At 39.3% G+C, this 10,552-nt stretch overlaps 1 long non-coding RNA gene across 1 annotated transcript; it reads right to left on the reverse strand.

Moving 5' to 3' along the window:
* Nucleotides 1-861: 861 nt before the first annotated feature.
* Nucleotides 862-9,671, reverse strand: LOC139145760 (uncharacterized). The gene is made up of 4 exons (XR_011555014.1): nucleotides 9,218-9,671; nucleotides 5,375-5,406; nucleotides 1,882-2,035; nucleotides 862-1,168 (listed from the first exon to the last, which is right to left on the reverse strand). It is a non-coding gene; the product is annotated as an uncharacterized lncRNA (long non-coding RNA).
* Between the last annotated feature and the right edge of the window lie 881 nt (nucleotides 9,672-10,552).

Below are 10,552 nucleotides of genomic sequence, written 5' to 3' on the forward strand. Positions count from 1 at the left end.
AGGTTTCTACAGATGAGCTAAGTAATATATATTGAATTTCTGATGAAATCTGTAATTTTGTATTTTTGGGGCAATTTTAGCCATTTTTGGTCAAAATATGTTTTTCTCAAAAAGTTCTCGTCTGATAGCTTTGAAATTTGGTATGCAGAATTCTATAGATGAACTAAACGATATTTATTGAAATTATGATGAAATCTGCCATTTTGAATTTTGTGGGCAATTTTAGCCATTTTTGGTCAAAACATATGTTTCTCAAAAAGTACTGGTCTAACAGCTTTGAAATTTGGTATACAGGTTTCTATAGATGAACTAAATTTGATCTTTTGAAATTATGATGAAATCTGCAATTTTTATTTATGGGGGCAATTGTTGCCAAAAACTATTCATCAGATAGCTTTGGTTGACATGTTCTTAGGGATAATCCGCTGTGCTATATTCAAAGTATGATGAAATCTTCAAAAGTGTATTTTTGCAGCTATTTTTGCCACTTTTTTTCTGGCCACTGCATTTAGCTATCAAAGATTTCCACCTCCTTCATCAACATGTGTCAAAAATAGTTGTTTTCTATAAAACACAGCGGAGCTATATCGGCCGCTAGGTCGCTTGTTAATTGTAGCAATTATGTAGTTGGCTGTTCTAAACCAAACGAGTATATTCAGTTCTTATCTGTTCTAGTTTTCTATGTATTATGATTTTGAATTGAAAGTCCAATTTATGATTTATTTCTGAAGTTACATTTGGGTATATAATCATTTCAAGAAATGATAATAAACCCAAATGTAACTTCTGAAATAAATCATAAATAGAACACTCATATGTGTACATTACTTGGCATGACCACATTATTTAAAACAAATACACTGATGTTTCAAGTCAATTCATTGACTGTTTTATTAGCATAACAGTACTAAAACACCTGTTGGAGAAGTCTTCAAAGCCAGGCAAAATTTTACGGCTGACTCGCAGCGTGTTTGCAAGGTTATATCTGATTGGTCGATTGTCACTATTCACAGCCACTTAGGGAGTCTATTTGTATTGTTTTCATTATATTGGTAAGATTCAGCCACCCAATTGGATAACAGCTTCGAAATCGCTGCGAGTCGGCCCAAATTTTATGATGATCTTGGTCTGATGATGCCCTTCAGCCAGTTTTCTCTTTCTTGGAAGTCTAAAAAATAAAAAGTGTGGTAACAATTAGTCAGTTTTAACTGTAGTTTTTATGTTATCCAAAAATGTATTGCTGTGACTATACCAAGCACTGATACACACTTACTGATACACAAAGGATACACACTTTCTGATACACAAAGGATATACAAGTGACATACAAATGCTCAAAATACATGATGTACTTAGTATTGGCATGGAACACATTGATCAGGGTGTCATCTGCCATAGAGGTGTTGGGCAATACAGCCTTTGATACCATTTGGCTGAAGTACATCCTCCTTTCCATAAAAAGGAGGGATGCATGGCTCAATTTAATTAACCCTCAACCACTTGTACTGATACTATCTGCTTTTAGCTCTAGGCAAGAACAATTGTTTGATTTTAGATAGCCAAACGGTGTTGTGCCATCTTTTGATTTACAGAGGTGGATACAAAGCATACAGGGCCAACTACAGACCAATAAGTAGATGAGTGTAGAGATGAGTGGCATTTACTGTGGAATACCATATTTTCACTGGAGTCACGTGACATGGCGCCATTTTGAATTTTGTAAAATTGTAAACATTGCATATCTTGGAAACCACTGGGCCAATCACATTCTAATTCGATGTATAGGAAGCAGTACTCATGCTCAGTACAGGAATTTACACACAGCAAAACAAACTATTGTACTTATTGTTATAAATACATCATATGTGAACTAACACTTACCAGGACATCGAGACACACCCTCCTTTAACAATCTGCAACTTTGGACAATAATTTTGAGACTGTGACAATCATTGTAGTGATCATTCCATGTGTGACCAAATCTGCCTCATGGCATGCTCCCTTTAACCTTGAAGATAGCTCAGCAAGGGTCTCCCTGTTAAAAATCAAATTTTCTTATTACAAGTGGATGATCACAAGGATGGATAGGGTCTCGACTCCTGGCAATTCTGAAGCTACAAGGCAAATGTATGGTTCTCCCCTCCAAACTTTTACCCACTCATATTGTATATTCAAAAAATTTGAAGTATAGAAGTACAGAAACTATCTTTGGAGCTGCTGCTTACAGTGGCACAAATACTGTCGTATAGAAGTACAGAAACTATCTTTGGAGCTTCTGCTTACAGTGGCACAAATACTGTCTGATATACCGGTATGCTTATTATCAAATTGTCGTTGAACTCTGAGCTACATGTAAATTTTTCTAAACTTGATTAATTCATTAGTTTCCTTTGAAACTTCCTATTGCAGTAATAAACTTCCTCAAAGGTCATTGACAATACCAACCAAAAAATTATAAACATGGAGATACAAAGTATCTTTCTGCTACAATTTGATGGTGACATGATGAAAATTTAAGTGATTTAGATGAAAGTTTATGCTAAGTAATGATTTGTAAAAAGAGCTATAAATTGTAAAATTTGGCTGTATTTATAGTTATTTTGCAAGCACCAGACCACCACCAAAGGTCAAGTATTTAAGTCCATGATCACATTTGAGTTCCCTCGTAAACACCTCGTGGTTTTGCTGTCCATGGAGTGTTGAAAATTGGTTACTGTAAATTTCTCTAGTTGGCGTCTGCATTTCTATTTATTGTGAACTTCCAGTACTACATGTATGGCATGCAAATAATTATATCATTTTATGTAACAGAGGATGAATTGGCAGGCATGACTACAATGAATTAGTCATTTTAGTGTCACAAGACATTAAATATTTCATAGGATAAATGTGCCAAAATTTTAACTTCCGAGAACAGGTGGCATTTAATTGGTATTCAGAATATGCAAATCATGATCAAATCAACCACAGTTGTGGTTTGTGGTGGAGGTGTGGAGCACCAACAGGACTGTGCCTCAATCTATAAGACAATGTTCTATCAAAATAATGACACAATGCACATTTTTTAAGCAAAAAGTTACAATTAATCTACTAGCATTGGCAAAAATTCATCCAGAGTGAGATCCAAGCTAGACCATAATACCTTTCACCAAATCATTCATTAGAATAATATAATTTTTTGTAAAATTTGAATACACTTTATATGGCTGTGTTTGTGATTTCTAGTTTGCTTTTTAACATTTGACATGTCAAAAACATTTGACATGTCAAACAGTTGTACTAGGAATTTTACAAGGCAATGGCAGTCAAAACAATGCCAGTATTTATACTTTTTTTATCAGAATAACGCATCATGATCCACAAGGAAATTAGTAATTCATATAATGTGGATGTACAATTAGGTGATTATTTGGAACATTGTCATGTCAATCATTATGTTTTATTTGTTGTGATGTGCCACAAACATTTGAGCACATGCAGAAACGCGCAGTGATGCTACAGGTACAACTGTACGACAAATCATGCCAATAAATAGAGACAATACTTTAATTACTAACAACACAACTTACATTATCTTCCAACCATTTATCAGGTTTGATACTTTTTATCGTCCCAACAGTAATATTATGGGGTCCAATACTTCCAAGGATATTTTCATCACCTCCCTCACATCCCAAGAGGCACTGCACAGTTTTTAACATACAAAGAACATTGGTATTTTTTCTGAACAGTAAATGACAGTGTGTATGAGGAAGTGACAAGTGTGAAGTAGATCACTAACATACGGAAGATTGAACAATAATAATTTAATATCATTAACAGAAGATACGCACACTTCATCACAGCTAATCTGAATTATATATAGGAATGTGTAAAATTTATATTAAAGCAACTGAAGAACTGTTTTTTTTCAAAAAGCTTTCACTGCAAGAAATTTTGACATTAAGCAGGGCTCGAAATACCTTTTTTCAACCACCTGTCCACTGGACAAGTCAAAATAAAAAGTACCTGTCCCAGTGAGAAAAGTACCTGTCCAAAATGGCATAATTTATTCTAAGAAACTTCACTAGTTTCAATTCAATTCAACAAACTCATGCCTGTATGAGTGTATCATATGCAAACTGGCGTAACAGCAGTGTCGAGATAGCTCTGAGAATCTCCCAATCGAAGAGATTTGAGACGTGACCTTAGATAAATCAATATGGCTGACTCCTGTAAACAGTGATTAGATATTATCGAATTTTCTTTTACTTTTTTCTGATAGGTAAATATCCAAATAATGATTTTCAAAATTGTAAAAGGTATATACTGTAACAGCGTTTCGGTTAATGCAAAATCCTGCGTATTTTACGCAAAATAGTCTGAAATACGCAAAAAAAAAATCATGACTGCATAAACTAATACGCATTGAGAAATGCCGCCCTCGACACGGACGTATACTTGGCTCGCACTACATTGCCTCAACGTGGTTCAATGCAGAACAAAAATAGAACATATGCACCTGCTTGCAAGTGACATTTATCGTGATATTGCAACATTTTAGACTTTAGCGGACCGCAACTCTTTACGAAACATTGTATTTTATCATCACAAAGCATCATGTCAATCAGTTCTGTACAGACAATGACACTACAGATGCAAAAAATTCGAGAATCCATCGTCGTCTACGTTGTTGGTAACACAATACAGTTAATCATGGTCATTAAGGTCGCATGTTATTTGGAAAGTGTTTACGGGTGACGATTTACACTCTGTAGGGTTGCATCTTGAGAGGTCCCGCTGGACTTTGATCAGTATCTGCTTTTTGTTGGCCCTTTGAAAACACTAATTTCATTGTCAGAAAGTATTTTCTTTGAACATAAAGTCATTAGGCTGCTCAACGATCATATACAAGACATGCATCATGGCATTGCAAGCGTTCAGCTACTATACCTTGAAGCCCCCCAGGTTATTGTTTTTTGTTAATAGAGCATGCGCATTAAAGGAAACCCCCAAGTTCGACAGAAAAGACTGCCCAACTCACTTCAGATATTGATTCCCACCGACACCGTACGTGTTGTTGATACATTTTACGCAAATAAAAACCAAGTTGCGTAAAATCGTACGCAAGTTTTGAAATTGTAACGGAAACGCTGGTATATAAATTTAAACTTATGAATATTTGCTGTAGTCAGTAGGTTGAAATACTGGTTGCAGGCTGAAAAAACCTACCTGTCCACTTGGACAAGTACTTTTCAAAACTACTTGTCCCAGGGCAAATTTCACTTGTCCGGGACAGGCAGACAGGTATTATTTCGAGCCCTGTTAAGATATGTGTATGTGTCACAGCACAGCTAAGGGAGTGGAATATTCATCAGGCTGGGAAAAAACTTACCTTTCAGGGTCATTTTGCTGTATATAGTTGATCTGGAAAAGATTTACAAACATATCATTCTTAAAAAATATACGCAATATGATAAATGTAATGACAAACAACAACTCACATTATACACAACTTTATTCTTGTCACCAGTACTTGAAGATTAATATATACTCGTGATCAGTTTCATTAATGGGTGCAAGTGGACAACCATGTCTAATTCACAAGATAAACAAAACAGTGTTTCTGGCCAATCCACAATACAAATGTACACATTCTAAAAGGAAAATATGACAGGCATTTTCCATGAGCAGTAAAAAGTTTGTTGCTATGTTGCCTCCCACCGTTTTAAGTTTTGTTAATGTAGCCCAAGGACTCAATAATGTAACAGTATTGTGTATCTGCAAATCTTGGCTCCTAAGAGATATTGCTTCCCTCAGGGTAGATTGGTAGAAATACACTATGTAATGCTGTAAGGATAGGAAATGTATGTTTGCCCTGAGAACTGCCCTCAGATTAGATGGTACATATACACTATGCAATGCTGTAAGGATAGGAAATATATGGCTGCCCTCAGGGCAGATTGGTAAATAGCATAGGAATGTATGTCTGCCCTGAGGGCAGCTCTGATATATTGCTGCCCTCAGGGCAGATTAGTGCAATATATACACATGTCCAATGCTGAAAAGATACGAAATGTATGTCTGCCCTGAGGGCAGCTCTGATATATTGCTGCCCTCAGGGCAGATTGGTAGATAGGATAAGAAATGTATGTCTACCCATAGGGCAGCTCTAATATACACTGTGCAATGCTGTAAGGTCAGGAAATGTATATCTGCCCTGAGGGCAGCTCACACATATTACTGCCCAAAGGGCAGTTTGGTAGATATACACTATGCAATGCTATAAGGATAGAAAATGTATGTCTGCCCTGAGGACAGCTCTGAAACATTGTTGCCCTCAGGGCAGATTGGTAGAGATACACTAAACAATGCTGTCAGGATAGAAAATACATGTCTGCCCTGATGGCAGTTATGATATATTGCTGCCCTTTGGGCAGATTGATAGATAGCATTATAGGGAATGTATATGTCTGCCCTGAGGGCAGCTCTGATATATTGCTGCCCTCAGGGCAGATTGTAAATAGCATAGAGAATCTATGTCTGCCCAAAGGGCAGCTCTGATTATTGCTGCTCTCAGGGCAGATTGGTAGATATACACTTATCCAATGCTGTAAGGATACTGTGCAATGGTGCAAGGATAATAAATATATGTCTCCCCTGAGGGCAGCTCTGATATATTGCTGCCCTCGGAGCAGATTGGTAGATATACACTATGCAATGCTGTAAGGATAGGAAATGTATGTTTGCCCTGAGGGCGGCTCTGAAATATTGCTGCCCTCAGGGCAGATTGATAGATAGCATAGGAATATATGTCTGCCCTACGGGCTGCTCTGAAATATTGCTGCCCTCAGGGCAGATTGGTAGATATGTTCTATACAATGCTGCATGGATAGGAAATATATGTTTGCCTTGAGGGCAGCTCTGAAATATTGCTGCCCTCAGGGCAGATTGATAGATAGCATAGGAAATGTATGTCTGCCCTACAGGCAGCTCTGAAATATTGCTGCCTGCAGGGCAGATTGCTAGATATGTACTATGCAATGCTGCAAAGATAGGAAATAAATGTCTGCCCTGAGGGCAGCTATGATATATTGCTGCCCTTGGGGCAGATTCATAACATAGGGAATGTATGTCTGCCCTAAGGGCAGTTCTGAAATATTGCTGCCCTCGGAGCAGATTGGTAGATATACACTATGCAATGCTGTAAGGATAAGAATGTTTGTCTGCCCTGAGGGCAGCTCTGATATATTGCTACCCTCGGAGCAGATTGGTAGATATACACTTATCCAATGCTGTAAGGATACTGTGCAATGCTGAAGGATAATAATATATGTCTCCCTGAGGGCAGCTCTGAATATATTGCTGCCCTCAGGGCAGATTGATAGATAGCATAGGAAATATGTCTGCCCTACGGGCTGCTCTGAAATATTGCTGCCCTCAGGGCAGATTGCAAGATAAGTACTATACAATGCTGCATGGATAGGAAATATATGTTTGCCCTGAGGGCTGCTCTGAAATATTGCTGCCCTCAGGGCAGATTGGTAGATATGTTCTATACAATGCTGCATGGATAGGAAATATATGTTTGCCTTGAGGGCAGCTCTGAAATATTGCTGCCCTCAGGGCAGATTGATAGATAGCATAGGAAATGTATGTCTGCCCTACAGGCAGCTCTGAAATATTGCTGCCTGCAGGGCAGATTGCTAGATATGTACTATGCAATGCAGCAAAGATAGGAAATAAATGTCTGCCCTGAGGGCAGCTATGATATATTGCTGCCCTTGGGGCAGATTCATAACATAGGGAATGTATGTCTGCCCTAAGGGCAGTTCTGAAATATTGCTGCCCTCGGAGCAGATTGGTAGATATACACTATGCAATGCTGTAAGGATAAGAATGTTTGTCTGCCCTGAGGGCAGCTCTGATATATTGCTACCCTCGGAGCAGATTGGTAGATATACATTATGCAATGCTGTAAGGATAGGAAATGTATGTTTGCCCTGAGGGCGGCTCTGAAATATTGCTGCCCTCAGGGCAGATTGAAAGATAGCATAGGAAATGTATGTCTGCCCTACGGGCAGCTCTGAAATATTGCTGCCCTCAGGGCAGATTGCAAGATAAGTACTATACAATGCTGCATGGATAGGAAATATATGTTTGCTCTGAGGGCAGCTCTGAAATATTGCTGCCCTCAGGGCAGATTGATCGATGGCATAGGAAATGTATGTCTGCCCTACGGGCAGCTCTGAAATATTGCTACCTGCAGGGCAGATTGCTAGATATGTACTATGCAATGCTGCAAGGATAGGAAATATATGTCTGCCCTGAGGGCAGCTATGATATATTGCTGCCCTTGGGGCAGATTCATAACATAGGGAATGTATATGTCTGCCCTAAGGGCAGTTCTGAAATATTGCTGCCCTCGGAGCAGATTGGTAGATACATACCATGCAATGCTGTAAGGATAGGAAATGTTTGTCTGCCCTGAGGGCAGCTCCGAAATATTGTTGCCCTCAGGGCACATTGGTAGATACACATATCCAATGCTGTAAGGATACTGTTCGATGTGTAAGGATAGGAAATATGTGTCTGCCCTGAAGGCAGCTCTGATATATTGCTACCCTCAGGGCAGATTGGTAGTCTATAGCATAGCAAATGTACATGTCTGCCCTGAGGGCAGCTCTGATGATATAGCTGCCCTCAGGGCAGATTGGTAGCTAGACACTATGCAATGCTATAAGGATAGAAAATGTATGTCTGCCCTGAGGGCGGCACAGATAAATCGCTGCTCTCGGGGCATATTGGTAGATATTCACTATGGAGGTCAAATAATATGCAATTTCTGAAATGTGAAAAGTTTTAATTGTTTGTCTGCACTCACTGGGAGGCGCTTGATTATTATGCTATTACCATCAGGGCACTCCGCGACCAAGCTGCAATGATTAGGCATAATGTAGCGGCGGTCGCTAGCCAGCATGACTTCTTACGCGACCCTACTGCGTACAAAGCGTACCAAGTCGTGTACAAAGTCATCAAGCCTTGCTAGCGACCGCCGCTTCAAAAATTGCTGCTATCCGCGATCAGGTTATGCACCATACTGACCATCGACCATGGATGTATTACGAAGTAATACCACCGTGCAATATCAACTACGTTTTGCAAGTTGACCGTGTGATCATGGCAAACTTGTTGATATATTATGTATTTTCAACTTGTCTCGGGAAATTTGACTTACCTTCACACTTCAGTCATTTGAAATAACACCAGCACGCTATTTGCAAGATCGTTCTGTCACAGTGCAGGGTCGGGTACGGATACGGGTATGCTCTCTGCAGCGTGCTTGGGTTCTTGCCGCGCTTACGCGGATGGGTACAATTTTCAAATAATTTGTGACGTCATTGAATGTTGTGCACATGTTTACTCGGCTTTGAGCTGCCCTGAGGGCAGCGCTGCCCTCAGGTCATTTTTCAGTTGCAACTTCTACCGCCTGCGCATGCATGCACTGCAGATCGACAAATTCCACCAATTTCTTTCCATGAAAATCGGCGGTTAAAACACTCTTCCTTACAACAATTTTCACTCTCAATCATCGCCGATGAAAGGGATTCACTGCTATTCTTTTGAGAAGGCAAGGAGAGGATAAAAATTAGTACCATACTTATGAAATCATCACATTTTTCACTCCATCATTTACGCGAGTACCGGACGATCGACCGCAAACAGTATTATTATCTCGCGGGTCATTAGTACACACGGACGGTATCACTCGAGTTTCTCCTAGCGCTTGCATGTTATTCTATCGACTACCTTAATGGATATGTCAGTTCTCTTTAAAAATTGATAGATTTGATCCAATGAACTTGAAACATTATAAAAATTTTTAAAAAATTAAACACTGTTTTCCAACCTCTTCCTTCAAACTCGTATTCGTCGCCAAGTGTAACGTGTTGACGGACAACATGCACTGTACTGCATGCCTCGTGGCATGGCGCTAGCGCCGCGTACACTGGACAGTGCGGTACAAGTACGGCATCGCTCCGTTAGTTTACATTTTAACACGGTCCCTCCACACAACACGGTCAGTGTGGGACCGTGATTTTAAAGGCAAAATTTCACATTTCTCACACCACCTACTTCTTTATCGAATGTTGCAGAATGATAATATATCAATACAACTGTTGAAATCGTGAATGTACATGCCCCGGCGCCTCTCGAGCTCCCAACTTATTTGACAGACGACGCCAGGTCAATTCGATACTGCATATCAACATAGAACAAAAAACACATGATGTATTAGATCGAAGAAAATGAAAATTAATGAAATATATAGCAAATGAACTTACCACATTATCCCTTGACATCTTATCGTCCATGCTGACTGCAAAGAATGTCAATTGTTCCCTGTTATTTGCAGCAAAGTCGGGAAGACTCGCTCGTATCCAATGTGACTGCCGTACGTATGGTGTACATCACTACCCTGCTGTAAAAGCAGCCATAGGATTTATCTTCATCAAATGAGGGCCAGGTAGTGCGCTACTTTCCCAAGTTTTTCAACTTTTGAAGCAAATAA

Source organism: Ptychodera flava, chromosome 12, assembly GCF_041260155.1.
Source record: "Ptychodera flava strain L36383 chromosome 12, AS_Pfla_20210202, whole genome shotgun sequence".
In the NCBI taxonomy this organism is placed as follows: domain Eukaryota; kingdom Metazoa; phylum Hemichordata; class Enteropneusta; family Ptychoderidae; genus Ptychodera; species Ptychodera flava.